The sequence below is a fragment of the Antennarius striatus genome, chromosome 16 (genome assembly GCF_040054535.1).
Source record: "Antennarius striatus isolate MH-2024 chromosome 16, ASM4005453v1, whole genome shotgun sequence".
NCBI lineage: Eukaryota > Metazoa > Chordata > Actinopteri > Lophiiformes > Antennariidae > Antennarius > Antennarius striatus.
In genome coordinates, this window is record NC_090791.1 from 7,961,024 (window position 1) to 7,977,453 (window position 16,430).

Genomic DNA, 16,430 nt, shown 5'->3' on the forward strand with positions numbered 1-16,430 from the left:
CTCGTATTGTTACGGTGCTTAGCATTTTATTTATATTTACTTACATTTTTATTAGACCTGTGGTCCCGCTTTATGTTATTGTGTTTACGCACTTTATTTTGTTTTACTAATTTACTTGGTTCTTGTATTTTTAACATTGATTGAGGACAGTGATATCCTCTTGGTTGGGCAGTTCTGTCTCTTTTATGTATGTACAGTACAATCCTGCTGTCTTTGTATTGTCTTGTATGTTTTAAACGTTGATGCTGACTAAGTGCACCTTGCCCGAGACAAATTTCCCTGCGTGGGATAATAAAGTATATCTTATCTTTATCTCTTACCAAAGCCATTTCTTTTTCCTGAGGAGGCTGAGGTCCCTGAATATCTGCAACACCTTACTACATTGCTGAGGATGTTCTACCAGTCTGTGGTGGGTAGTGCTTTCCTCTCGGCTGTACCTCTGAACGGCATTGGGAATCTTTCTTTAGGTTATTGGATTTTCATGTCTTGCGAATCATTACATGCTTTACACTGCATTCACAACTTTTTTTTAGAAACAGGGTTGGGTTTTCACATTACACAGAAGCATTTTGACACAGCAGTTGTCATGATAAGTACATTCTATCAATATCCTTAAATCTGTGTACCCATCACTTTCCCCTTTGAACCAGAGTTGGTAATCCACCTACTCAGCCTCCGCATGGCAGTCGACCAGAATCTACACACACACACACACACACACACACACACACACACACACACACACACACACACACACACACACACACACACACACACACACACACACACACACACACACACACACACACACACACACACACACACACACACAGTTGAGCCAAGCTAATTCACACCACAATATAATGACAGCTGTATCACCTCCCTATTGACATGAGCTGTCATGACTAACATAACACGTTATGACATATCCCACACACCCTGATGTGTTCTATAGAGCACACATATACTGCCTCACGTCACTGGTAAATATTAATACTTCAGAACATTCAGTTATAGTCGATGTACATACATATACGTATACACATATACACACATGTACACACACGACGCACATTCTCCCCAGGACTTGAGTTGCATTAAAGTTTAAATGTGTTCAATTTGGACGGTCCTTGTGTTAGACTGGAGGATCATTACCCACCGTATTTGATGAGTCTGAGCAGAATGGATTTTTGCTGATGAGATGAAGACGCCTCGGGCGCACACACTCCATCCACCCACCCGATCCAACACACGCACACACACACTCCTTTAACATATGAGAACAAATTGTGTTCTATGGTGTTCTATTTTTGTCATCTATGGATGGGTGATATAATGTTTATTTCCACAAATGTTTAGCGTCATGATCTTGATTGTTTCATCAAAACATCCTCATGCAGGACACAGCTGATAATGAGCAAACAGCATGAAGTCCACACAATCCCTCACGAGGAGTATATTTAATTATTGAAAATTAGAAAGTTGTTGTCACGATTAATTTTCATTCTTGTTAAATGCAATCCACAATGATTCCCAATTTTCAGGCTGTCCATAAAACACACACACACACACACACACACACACACACACACACACACACACACACACACACACACACACACACACACACACACACACACACACACACACACACACACAACGGTCCAAAATTCCCAACAGAGGCTCCATCTGGAGAGGATCTCTCTTGGCTCTTCTTTCTTTTGTCACCCATTTTATAACTCATATCATTCCCTCCCTGGTTTAACGCATATTCTTCAAGCACAGATGGCCGTGTGTGATTCCATTAACATGATCGTAATACTTTTAATGTCAGCGCATTTGTTTCCTCTGAGGCCACTTTCCTCTGCTACTTTTTTGATGAACATAGTAGCAGTCTCAATGTGTCAGCCATGATTTCTCAGTCAGTATTTTGTTTTATTTAGGAAAATACTTCATTCCCATGTTTGTTTATTGTTCTATTTTTACCAATTCTCCTCTACTGAAAGGAATCCTTACCTATGCACATTTAGCAGGGTGGTCAGTGGAATGTGTCTCAAATTCAAAGCCAATATCTCTGCACTGCCAAAGTTAAAAAAGCAGTCTTACATTTTGACTGAAGAACCAGTGCAGGAGATTACTTATCGCTTTCAATAAAGTACAATCTTTACGTAATAGAAGCAGAACAGATGGGACCTGATCCCTTGTGGATTCTGGATGGTTGATTATAATGAGGGACAGCTAGATGACCTCACACTAGAACCTAGAGGAAAACAATTTACATTTTGCTCCAAAGCGCAAGTTTGTGATGATGTCATACCATCCACAACTGATCTTGTGCATTTTATCTAACTACAATATAAATCAGAATATCAGAGTGTTTCTTGCCGGTAATTGCATTTGCTTTCTACATTCACTCTTGAGCAGACATTGATCTTCCTGAACAGTTATTTCCGCACTCACATAATTCCTTCCCCTTCCCTCCGGATTTCCCGCCCTCTCCCCCTCACGTCTCTGCAGCCTCCTCTTTCTCAACCTGTTGTCTTTCATTTTCGTTACAATCGGGTGAGCAGATGCATAATAATGCTTTAAAGCATGTGACACAATTCAAAGAGGATTTTGGCTCCATTGTCAAGTTTGTGTGTGTGTGTGTGTGTGCGTGCGTGCGTGCGTGTGTGCGTGCGTGCGTGCGTGTGTGTGTGTGTGTGTAATCTCATCTTGCTCAGTTCTAGACTGTGTGTCTGTGCAGTAGAATCCGTTTTGTGCCTGTATTTATTTCTAAAACACCAAGTGATTTTCTTGGTACGTAGTACATCTTAAACAAAGTCACTTTTATTTGACTTTGACATTTTAATTACAAGAAAACAAGCGTATGACTTCTTGCAGACCTGTACCGAGTAGCCTGCTAGCTGCCATGTCTACGTAGAGGAAAGAGACCAATGGTGAGATAAAGAGGAGTCGTGTTTCTATTTTGTCACTTATATAAAAATATTATTATGCTCTCAATCATTCTCCATTCTTTTTACTGTGTTTGAAGTTGAGTGTGGTTCTCAATCAACCTGTTTCAAATAATCTCTTAGCAACCACATGTGTGTATTCCTTGGACCTTTTCACACCACATGGAAGAGATAGATAAGAAAGTTTTGCATTAATGCAGGTACAGACACACACGCAATGTCCATTCTTTGGTATTTTTTTGACAACCTCATATTGACAAAATTAAAGTTGTCTCGCTTTCTCCACGTGTCCTTTCAGCTCTGCTGATCACCATTTGAAAATTATTGTTAAAAAAACCAAAACACAACCCTATCTTGAAGCAGAATCATGAGCAAGTATTCATCCAAATCCATCACGCAATCATTCTGAACAAATAACTTATTAAATCAACTAACACTGCCTAGCAAAAGCAGCACAATACTGTTATCAGGATCACTACTCTCCTACAAAACAAGTGATGCCTCTCTGAGCTTTTCAGTTCTAATGGCAAAGTATTGCTCCATTTTTCACCGCCATTAACTGTTTATTAGCTCGAAGGACCTCTGACCTCATCTTTAGTTCTGTCTTTATAATAAGTCCAGTCAACCAGCAGTCATGCGTTCATGTTGCCTGAGGGACCAGGCTAGGCTGACAGCATTAAAATTAAATGGAAAAATTACAATGGATTAAGATACTGTATAAGATAAATTATCAACATCCTCTTGTTATAGCTAGTTAATCGCATATTATTTAAATCTGGTTGGCACTGAAACACTAAATTTCTCCTTGACAATAAACTGAACAACGATCTTATATGAAGAGATCCAGTAGTATGACACTGGATTGATTTTAACTATACACAATATTAAATATCAACATGTCCTTCCTTCCTTTCTTCCTTCCTTTCTTCTTTCCTCCCTTCCCTCCTCCCTCCCTTCCCTCCCCATACTCCCTAACACAGTAGCATGAACATACACAGATCCACACGCTGGGCTACAGCTGATTACAGATCATCCCATGCAGAGAGATAAAGGATTAGATTACAATCTGTCATCTTGAAATGGATGATGGGGGAAGGGATTGAATGAAGAAATCCAGGCGATGGGAAACGTTGGAATTACACTGAACACACACAGAGCCCGTGGTACAGCTCAATCAAATGGGTTTCCATGTTTTTGAGTTGTTTTTGTGAGTTGATATATCATGTGTACTCAGAGAAAAGTAAATGTGCCTCTGCCAATAATTTGTGATTGACGACTGATATCACAAATTTAGTATTCCACATTCTCTCCTGATCTCACTGTCCTTGAGCATCTGTTTTACTTCTCCTCTCCTCCATCCCTCTGTCATTCCTGCTTTTCTCATTTCTTCCACTTCTCCATATCTGTTTGTTCTGATTTACTTGCTCTCATTGCTCCCACCTGTTTTGAATCACCACTTCACTCTCTCTCCCTAGTTTATCCGTCACCTGTTTCATTCCCTGCCTCTATCCCCATCTATCTCTCCCTCCTCCCCCTCTCTCCTTTCTCTTTCTCTCCCCAGATAAAATATTCATGCTCATCCATAGTGGGAGTATAGCAGCAGCAGTCGAAGCCACAGGAGTCAATGCTTTCAAAGTCTTCAGGCCTCTGAGCTTACAGGAAGGGGAAAAGAGAGGGAGATGGTGGGAGAGGATAAGAGGAAATGGGTGGAAAGGGAGTGAAGAGATGAAAAAGAAAAGAGCAGTTAAAAAAGAAATAGATTAAATGTGATGGAGAAAGGAAGAGAGCGCGTAGGAGGTTGAGTGAAAGACAGGAGCTCCCTCATCACATCAAACACCCGGCAACACATGATGAAATGCTCTTATAGTATTACACACACACATGCGTACACACACATACACACACATGCACACACACACACACACACACACACACACACACACACACACACACACACACACACACACACACCTGCAAAAGACACCACCTCCAGCACTTCAAGCATCCATCTCACTTTGTATTCCATAATCATACACAACTAAAAAGATGTTCCAGTGCCCAGGCACACACAGATACACAAACTCTTTCTAAACGAACAATTTGCTCATGCACGTGTGCACAGAAAACACTCTTTGCTTTCAGCGGTCAACCCCTGGTCAGATCCTCCATCTAATGTGCCAGTTGTGATCTTTAGTTCACTTTTTCTCATTATCCTGCATTTGCACAACAGAATCGCCGAGCTTGCCAATATGTCTACACTTTAATTAGGCGCCAAATTCTAGGTTGTTTCCAGGCAACCTACATTAAGCTGTGAATGCTATGAGGAGAAACAGGACTTCAAAGATTTTTAGGGTGTTTCACTGTTTGAATGTGAGTGTCTGAGAGTGTCTTATGTGTATGCGGTTTGTGAAAGGGCAGTCAAGACAGAGACAGGCTATAAAGCAATTGGAAGCAGCACAAATTTTAAATATTTTACTATTTTTGATTTCCCAACATTGCGTAATAAATCCACTGACCAAACTGTGGATTGCTCCTTCATTTGAAAACTGTAATAACATTTGTCTTTACTATCCGTTGCTGTTTTTGAGCGGCTGAGTATAAAGTGACCCCAGATCTCTCCTTTCATTTGTAAGGTTTTATGCCTCACGCTGAAAGCTGAAACCCATTTTGCCAGTTGACTGAGGATCAAAAGACTGAGAGTATTATGAACATTTTGTTTCACACTGATGGTGTGATGAAGAGAGCTCCAGTGCTGTAGCAAAGTTACCACTTACCAGAACCTATAGAGATTTGAATGTCCCATTGTGGGGTTTTTTGTATACTGATAGGTAAGATCTGCCTGTATTACCATGTTATAGGTTTTTTTTAAATTTAAGAATGTTTTATCAACTTCTAACTAGAACAAGATTAAAAGCCAAACTAAAGTAAATAAAGCAGATTTTATTTGTACAGCACACAGCCACAAAAATTTAACTGAAGGCTGTCTCCAAAAAGATCAGGACTAGACTGCGCTCTTTATTCCACAGACACCCAACTGTTCTCAATTATGAGTAATACGTTAACATCTGGTGACGGCAGTGAGAAAAGTGAGCTGCCATTGCCAGTTTGGTTGGAGGAAAGAGAACAAAACAGAAAGAGTTACTGTTCGTGATGCATGATAAATGGTAAAGTATCCAAGTGGGTATGAGGCCTGGCTTGCTGAGATGCTCACAGAGACAAGAACAAGAACAAGATTGGGGAGACGAGTGCTGGAGATACTCTGCAGGGGTTGTAGCAGAAAGGGGAACAGCAGCAGTTGGATATGGCGGTGTGCCGTTGTTCGAATCTACAAATGTTCATAATAAGTTAGATGTTCATATCTTGAGGACTATGAAACAGGTTTAATACTAAATATAAAGTGGAACAAAGATGAAAAATAACGGCCAACCAATGACTTCCTCTTCTGACAGGTTCACAATTTCCTGAATCGTCTGAAATCACACAGATGATCTGTAAAACATGGTAGTTTCAGCATAAGACAAACAACGAGTGATCACATGACAAAAGGCTAGAACAGCTCACTGAAGGTCAACTCAGTCTTAACAAACCTGCTTGTGTCTCTTGGGTCAGTCTGACAGCTTTATTGACAGTAAGTGTTGGCCTGATTGTACAAATTTCATCTGGAGTAATTATCTCAGAAAGTCAATGCAGCTCTGATGGGGAAAAATAGAGAGACAGAGAGAGAGCAAGAGAGAGAGAGAGAGAGAGAGAGAGAGAGAGAGAGAGAGAGAGAGAGAGAGAGAGAGAGAGAGAGAGAGAGAGAGAGAGAGACAAATCCTTAGACCCTGCAGAGAACTAATTAATCACAACGTGACAAATGCTGCAAAATGAAACTTGGAAATTGCAAAATGTATACAATAAGAGTTGTAATTGTTATTGTAAGTTTAGTTGGATTGACTGATAAATTTGTACATTTATGTTAACTGCTTGAGAAGATTGAAATAGAGAACCTGCAACTGACATGAAAATAGGGGATAACAACATATTTATCCCATATATTCTGTTATTTGGCATCAATATTCAGCATGGAGGTAATTTCAGTGAATATGATGGCAACCACATCCCAGCATGTGGTGCATCATGATCTTCCTTTGTATTCTGTACTAAAAATCCAGCACGTATAACATAACAGCACACTGCCACCGGTTTGAAAAACAACCTATTCAGCTGGGACCTGCTGCTATATCCATAATAAATTCTCTCTTAGGGCAAAGAAATCTAATTAACAGAAATGTTATGTTAAGGATTTTCAAACCTCAGAGGATTTAAATCACTGGATGTCCTGGATGTCAGAGAGACGGATTAAAAGTCATAACAGGAGATATAATGAATGCCTTATGGTGAAAATGTTTGGGACAGGGAATACAAAATGTGTGTGTGTGTGTGTGTGTGTGTGTGTGTGTGTGTGTGTGTGTGTGTGTGTGTGTGTGTGTGTGTGCGCGCGCGCGTGTGTGTGTGTGTGTGTGTGTGTTTGCGCCCGTGCGCGCGCATGCACAGTGTTCTGACACTACTGAGACATTGTTTTTAACAATTTCTTCATTATCATTCGCTGCTGGATGAAACCGTTGTTTGAAAAATGCCATGAAAATGGTAGAGAAGAAAACTCTCAAAATGTCTTAAAGATAACTTTCGTTGTTCATATGTTTTTATTGAGGAATTACCAAACACGTTTGTATTAAGATTATTATATTATATATTACATAGTGATATTGTGCAGGATCTCTGTGCAGGTTTTACTCTAGGGGTCCACTTTCATTAACTAACCTGCATTGATCCAGGCAGCCTGTGTTGTGGTTTTATTCCTTTAACTGTGGTCATGCAGACACAGGTCACCACGACATTCTAGTCACCTTCATGTTTGGTTCGCAATGGTTGCATGATAATAAAACAAACAGTCACCTGAAATCTTCCTGGGAACAAAGAGGGCAAACAGTATCTAGAAATGCCACCAAACTCTTGACGATCGGCCTCATTATCAGAGCAACGGGAGTAGATCAGCGGGGGAGAAGGAAAAGTCTTAGGCTTGAAGAGATGTAAGTAAATCCTCCAGTTTGCTGGTCCACACAGGGAATTTAGGAGCAGGGGGTTGCTCAATAATGTATTGATTTTCTTACTGAGCTTTACTTTCACTGAGAATTTGATGTAAATGATTATCTGACAGTTTTCTGCCTAACAAGTGTAACGTGAGAATGTATAAGAGTGTCTCTCATCCACCTGTCAGTCTGATAGCATGAAAAATAATCACAGTCCTGTTTAGTCTTCTCAATGTTCAGCAATTAATGCTGGTTTTAAAAATGTCTGTAGTTTAAATGAAAGAGAGCAAGCAGAAATGTACTTCACACTCGAGCTGGGCTGTGAAGCGTTCCATGAAGTAATGCTTAAAGAGGGGAGAGCAAAACCATTTAACTGCATCCTGATCACAAGACAGGGCTGCTGAATTTGTTTTAAGTGGGATGTAACTGAGATAGAATGGGAGCTGCATTCGTTCCACTGGGTTTTCTGCTGGCGAAATATGTTGGCTGTATAACAAAACATTTAGTAAAATGAGTTTGGTGAAGTAGCACTCTAAAATTTATTACAGCTGGGATGATGTGACATTTTGTTTTACTTTCAAACCAGTGAAACATAAATACAAGTTCCTAGTGATACATTTTCCATCCATGTTTTCAGCAAAAGCAATTTGTGCCAGCAGCTTAGCCAAATATTTGTGAATGGACGGAGGAAGGATTACCAGATCAAATTAGAACATTTGCAAATATATTAAAAACTTGAAGTATAACACTGGTACCTCTTACGATATGGACCGGCGCATTTTGTACAGATATTTAGGTCCTAGAATGAGTCTTTTTTTAAAGAGAGATGTCCCAACAATTATTAGATGCTTTCCCATGAAATGTGACAGAACACCAATTCTGATCTCAAAATAACTGATAATCCTTGACATTTCAAATATTCATCTGTTCTCCACTGTTTATGTTCAAAACATTAAGAACATTTACAGCATTCTCTGCTTTTGTGTATCAGCAGAATATCGTGCTAATTAATTTAAGTCTGTACGGAGGCTAACATGCTTAATATAACACACATTATACTAACTAATCATATTAGCATTGTGATTGTGAGTATGCTGACATTAACACTTACAGAGCTCACAGAGCTGGATTGTCAGTACTTTCATTAATTACAATCCCTCAAACTATTTTCTGTATTTCAGCTTCATTCCAACTACCAACTACTTTTTTCTATATTCAATTCAATTTCCATTTACCTTAACATATCAGGGTTCGTTAGCATTCAATAACTTCAGGGAAAGTGTTTGTTTCGTCTGGAGTTTTCTTTTCTCATTTTGTCAATATTTTTTCACATTTAACTGGAACGCAATGATCACAAAATGTTACATCATGATTAGATATGAAGGATTGGAAAGGCACAACTCTTGTTTTTTTCTCTTTCTCCAGCATGATCAAATTGAGCCGCAGTCGATCAACTCGCACCATCTATCTGGGTCTGGCATTTCTGTCCCTTGCTCTTCACCTAGTGCTGGCATTTTTTTGTTTATCTGTCCTCCAAAATGCTTGTGTCCTGCCCACCTCCTCTAACTCTATTCTCAAAAGAGATGCTCAACACCCCCAGTCTATCTCCCACTCCTCATTCTCAGCTGCCTCATCCTCACAAAAACTGTCGGCAGTCTCCCATGATGAAGAACATCACAAGCGAAATGGTAAAGCCCTGCAGCATAATGAGAAAAACTCCTCCAATGATGCAACTGAGAAGGATAAGAAACTGGTTGGAGCAAGAAAAGCGATTCAAAAGATCAACAGCCATTCGAAGCTGGAGGCCCTGTTTAAGCACATGCTGTACAACCTCCCTCGCCCAGAGCCAAAAGATGATGATTGGCTGCTGAGATTGAAAAAAAATGAAGATGTAAAGGATCTGGAAAGCAAAAGAGATGGGGCGAAAGACTTAATCAGTAGTGACAGCCATTGGTAAGTAAAACAGTTAGATTACAGCATTCAGTATATTTAATATAAATAAATGCTCTGGGAGGAAAACATGTCCATTGATTTAAGTCATCTTTCTCAAATTGTCCAGTTTTTTCATGCAATAATACTGGTTTTTGAATGAATAATTCTAATTTCCAGTTGTCTACAAGAGAATCTGGTTTAACATGTGATTGTGAAAGGTTTAAGCTTGCTTTTACAAAAACTTTGACCACTTTTACAACCTTAACTTATTTTAAAAATGGCATAGTGACTTTTCTAATAGCACCACCATGAGGTTTTTGGTCATCTGTATATCATTTAATACCTGTTAATTTGCTATTAAATTAGATTTAAAAAATTTAAATCTAAACATCTGATTTTTAATCCAACAACTTTCTGGTCTTTGCACAGAATGTTGTTCTGTTCAGTAATTCATTTAGTGAATTAAAATGTAATACACCATAAAAAAGATTTTTTTAAAACTTAGGTTATATGTTAAAGAAAACACAGTCATGAATGTTCCCCTTGATGTGAAGCTCGTTTCTAATGTATATGATGGTTTGCGCAAAAATTTTTACCAAGGGCTATACCTACAGAAAAGATTATTTTTTAATAGTTTTTGCAATCCCATCCACTATGCAGAGGCATACGAAAATAGAACAGTAAACAATAATATAGTCTGTGCTTATCGTTTTAAGTTGCCTGGGTGTGCTAAGATGTAAAAGTAGTACACAGAATACTGCAAAACAAGCTTTCATCTCCTTATTTTTAGCATTCCAGAATTGTCAGTGTGAGCATGTTAGCATGCTGCCATTTAGCTCTTAGAGAAGCCTGTTGATTCTTAATCTGAAACCGTGATCACTCCACTGATTTCGTTATAAAATATTTCTTTTAGTTTTCTATTTAATCTTACCACTGCTGATGGGTTGCAACTCTATAAAGTAATGTTATGTATGTCATTTGCTGCATAAACTGTCAAAGCTTTAACTTTACGTAGAACTTTAAAACATTCTGTGTTTTGTATTTTACAGTTTATTCTACATCTCAGAGTCAACCTGAAACAAATTGTGCCATTCAATGTGACTGCAGGCTGACTAATTGTTGGTTTACATTTCTGTGTAATTCACATTCACTTCCTCTCAAAGGCAAAGGGCCAGTGAGGAGGAGGAGGATGAGGAGGAGGAGGAGGTGGAGGAGGAGGAGAAGGGCTATGACAAAGACATTTGGATGGACAGAGACGCCCACCCTCACTGGCTACGGTTCCATCTGGGCATCTCTCGCTGGGAACTGTACGACAGGAAGGATCCCAACGTGGACCAGCTGACTCACTATTTGTCCACACGGCGCATCCTGAGTGCTGGTGAGCATATGAAGAGGGCGGGGTCACCAGGTGAAAGGACAGATTGAAGTAATGAAAGAACCTGGCAACCCACCAGAAACAGAGGAAGAAGAGTAAGGGGATGTTAAAGATTGCCAGTGATTTTAATCTCACTTCAATTTCAATACATCCTGAAGTGTCAGCCAGTCACAACAGCATCTTTCTAACAACCCATGCATAAAAGATTTAAGAAACATACTGCAGATATTACTCTTTATATTTTACCCATGCTCTGCCAAAACCTTCGCAACCCACTGATGTGAAAAGATTTCATTTAGCATTCTAGATTTGTGGCTAGACATGAGCATTTCCTGGAGTGTAGTTTACTTGATTTAGATCCAACACTAAAATTAGATGAAGTTTTGGTCCTCTGTACATTTTTAGTGCCACTATCTACTGTGTTTGTTTATCTTGTTGGGTTTAAGGCCACTTATATAAGTGATAAAATACAAGATTTCACTTCAGACTACAAGATTACTCAATAATTCAAAATTAGACTTTAAAATTTATACTTTCGTCATTGATACAAATGCAAAACCACTATTATACTGCCTTAATGAGTGTTGAGAAGAAGATAATGTATTCACTCAGTGATTACAGGGAAGAGTGCAAAGGAAATATTTATATAAGGTTTTCATTTGTAGGAGCATATCCACTTAAAGTTACATGTGCAGTAGAATAGATGCTTTGGGGCATACAACTTAGACTCCTTTTTTATTTGCAAATTAGCACAGAGTGAAATACACTATTTTATTGCCCCACAAATACATTTAGATGCAAAATGTGAGTCTGATATAGAGGCACATTCAGTAGATTACATTTTGAATTTGTGTATATGCATAAAAATAATTTTCGAAAGTGTATAAAACTTGTAACGTTATGTTGCAACATGCGACTGAGTTTAGTGTCTTTTGTGTATTTTAATCATGATCACTGACAAAATATGAAGACACTGTTCGAAAAACACTGAAGTGAGCATCGTCAGATGAGGCCACAAAGCCTGCATAGACATGGTGAGAACATGAAAGTGGGACCTCCTTGCTGTGAGGCAGTGCTACCCTTCAGGATTAATGTTAAATAATTTACCTTCCCTACAAGCATGCATGCATCAAACCAATCAATCATTATTGCCCAGTAGTAGTGGTACGATTGTTTGATCAGCCACAATGTGGAGAAACATTATATACTCCATAAAACAAGGTGTAGGATGCAATATATGTGATGGTGTATATGTATCATATCGTGACAGTCAAGATGTGATCATTCCATTTTTCCATGTATTTCAGTTCAGAAGAACGGAGGTACCCAACTCAAACTCCTCATGTCCTTCCCAAACTACGGACAAGCACTGATGAAACCCATGAAGTAAGACAATAACATAATGGATAAAACTATGGTGTTTCTGTTGCCCCACTTGTTATGCTGAATGCTCAGTCACAAGTAGAGTTTATATTTCTAATATATGCACATCACCATACAGCTTTGTGCATAATGTGGGTTTTCACTGCTCAGGCAATCCAGGGATGCAGAGACGGATGTAAACCTCTTCTACTTCTCTGACTTTGAAAGACACAATGCAGAGATTGCTGCCTTCCACCTTGACAGGTAATGTCTGTTGGTTGCAGACAAATCAGAAGCAGATGGCAAGCAGCTACTGTACAGCTTAAAAAAACATATGAGAGTATTTGAGCAGTATAGCATCCTTTATATTGAATGAATGAGTGAATGAAAACCTTAATTTCCCCATAGCGAGAATTTGTTTTGTGTAGGACCCATACATATAATTTGTAAAAGAAAACCCAAAACCTTACATGACATCAGACAGGGCTTAATAAAACAATAACAATGATATTTAAATAACCTAAAGTGCAATTCAGAGCTTGTTGAATTTAACAGTGTTGTATTTTTGTAATCACTTCTTGAGTATCTTTCTGTGTTGATGCTGTCTTCCCATTGTTGCCTCAGATTGCTGGGCTTCAACCGGGTCCCTCCAGTGGTTGGGCGACTCATCAACGTGACCACAGAAATCCGAGAGATCACCACTGACCACAGGTTGTCTAGAACCTTCTTCACTTCCCCTGGTATGAGTGTCTGTAATCTGCCCTCACCCACCTGCACTTTCATATAGCTTGCATTATATTAGCCACACGAAACATGAACACCATCATATCACTAAGATCAAGCCTCTCTCTGCCTTCCACCAGCGGGGAATGTGTGTTTCTATGGCCGGTGTGAATATTACTGTTCAACCGAGCACCCGGTGTGTGGTAAACCACATACACTGGAGGTTTCCCTGGCTACCATGCTACCTGACCTTGCCCTAGCCCCCCGCAGGTCATGGAGGTCGCCATGGAGACGCTCCTACAGCCGTACCAAGCTTGCACAGTGGGTATATCATGCATTGTTCCTAAAAGTCAAGACATTTCTGGTATTTACATCTGTTAATAGTAAAAATGTACAAAAACAGTCCCATACTGATAACATTGTTTGATACTATATTACACTTGGTTTTGAAATATTCCCAATAAAGTAAAAGCTTACTCTTGTATTTTTCTGAGTGTGATGACTCTTAGATTAATCTTCATCTCCCTCCAGTGTTGTGAATGAAGAACTACAGACCACATTGTGTTGTGGTGGCAGCACAATTAGAACTAAATACAACTGGAATGGTTGTTTAGGAGCCAGTTTCAACTGGCTTTCAACTGTGTGCATTTCTTTAAGATGATGTTAGTTTTTACTTGTACTGTTATTTTCAGGAAGGTTTATGTGCAAACCTCATATATATGGGATTGTTAGCTTGTTCAAACCTGTTATGATAGACTGGAGTGACCACTTCTCAAATCTTGTTCTCCAATTTATATGCAAAAAAAGCAAGTTCACAGCCAGGTAACGAAGAGTGTTCACAATAATACAGAATTTACATACAGTTAATGCCTTTTAAAAAGTGAGTCTGTGTACTTTCCACATAAGTGGCAAATAATTTACTTACCGGTATATTGTGTTTGTATTTGTAAAATAACTTGTTTACCTTTCATGCAACTGGTGAAATCAGTCGAAAGATTGTTTCTAAATGCAACTAAATTTTATTACACTCTAGGTAAAATGCACTTTAGATACAGAGAGACAGACAGGCTGGTAAAATTAAGCTTTCATAAACTGATACTATAAATAAACCAAATTAATTTCTTGCCTTTACTGCCAACTTTAAAATAAGACACAAAGGATTTAGAATTCTTTGCAGCTGTTTGAATTTTTAAAGGAGTCTGGGGAAATCAGCTGAAACAACAAACGTCAGTCACAGAACATCAATGATGTAGTTTGTCCTCTGTGGCTCAAGCTCAAACGTTTTCAGACATTTTAGCAGTTAAATGATGTTAAAAAGAGAAAAAAAGAACAAATCAAAACATCACTGTGTTCAAACTGAAATTATTTATTCCAATTAAAGATTTCTCTGTGCCTTGTCTGCATTTGATTTCCTCAACTCAGATGTACTCTTATTCCCAGGTGGGAGAAAGACCCGGCCTACTGTGACACAGTGAAACAGACGCCTCCTTACAATCACAGCACCAGACTGGTGGATCTCATAGACATGGCGATACTGGACTTCCTCATGAGTTAGTATCGTTAGTTATCACTTTGCAGCAGCAGGGTTGATAGCTGCTGGGGTCTTTCTGTCTACTGGAGTCTTCACTGACCTCTTTGACTTCACTTTAAGAAAACGGGGAAACATTCAAAAATTTGAAGAAGAAATGTGACTCAACAACATGATAACTTAACTGTCTTTATTCACTCAGATATAACGGTGGCAGGGGAATCTTTGTATTTCATGCTGATTTCCTTTGTGCATATTCGTTTCATCTCTAAAAAAAAATGTCACTGATATAGTCTAAATTAACCTTTTTCATTCCAAGGCAACATGGACAGACATCATTACGAGACATTTGACAAATTTGGCAATGACACTTTCCTTTTGCATCTGGACCATGGACGGGCGTGAGTACCACAACTTTCTGTGTTACCAATTTCAGTTTATGTGATTGTTATGACTCATGATTTGGAGTCAGTTGTCAGTCATTGCGGTAACATTAAATTTATGCTGCTTTCAAGTTACTTTCTCACATTTTCCAGGTTTGGACGTCACTCTCAGGATGAGCCGTCTATTCTTGCTCCTTTGAAACAATGCTGCAGGTAAAACAAAGCAAGAAAATGTCTCACTTGCGGAACACAATAAAAAATTCTGTAAGAAACCTACCCATGTCATTCAAGAGTGTTGTGCAAACACTGAATGATGATACAGAAACATGTTTATATCTTTATTGGTCCTCCTCTTCCCATTCAGGATCCGCCGCTCCACCCTCCTTCGCTTGCACCTCTTGTCCATCCCCAGCTTCCGTCTGAGTGATGTCATGCGTGAATCACTGGTCCAGGATCCTCTGGCAGAAATTGCCCCCCTCTTGTCTGAACCACACCTGTCTGCTCTGGACAGACGCTTGAAAACCGTCTTACAGGTTGTTCAAACCTGTCAACACCACCACAAAGATGTAATTTACAATGACCTAGAAGGATATGATGAGGATTATGATCAACAGCTTGGCTGATGAAAAATAACAAAAACAATAAATTAATGTGTTGTATATTTGAGTCTGAATATTTTTGCCAGAAATAAGTTTCAGAAACGTGGGGTAAGTGGGGATCAACTGCCTGCAAAATGATAATACTGTATGTGGATGATACTGTATAATACAAATCTCAGGAGTAAACCTGCTAAATAACACATGAATCAATAAGACATTCATTCTTTTATCGTGTATCAATGGTGAGGGGACTGGAGCCTATCCCAGCTGGCTTTTGTTGGGAAGGTTAGTCAGAGAAAATATGCAAATGCCACACAGAAAACTCCCACGGTGCCCCCCTGCCAGCCTCCATAACACATCTTAGCCTAAGTAAAGATTGAGTAAGTCAAAGGTAATATTTCAGTCATCACAGACATACATAATATAGAAGGGTTTAAAATGGAATCAGGTGTCTCAGTAGCAATGAATTGTGCTAAAATTGTGGCAACTGAAGCTTGTCAGT

At 39.1% G+C, this 16,430-nt stretch overlaps 1 pseudogene; it reads left to right on the plus strand.

The window, feature by feature from the left end:
- Positions 1-9,452: 9,452 nt before the first annotated feature.
- Positions 9,453-15,952, plus strand: LOC137609346 (extracellular serine/threonine protein kinase FAM20C-like; annotated as a pseudogene).
- Positions 15,953-16,430: the final 478 nt, after the last annotated feature.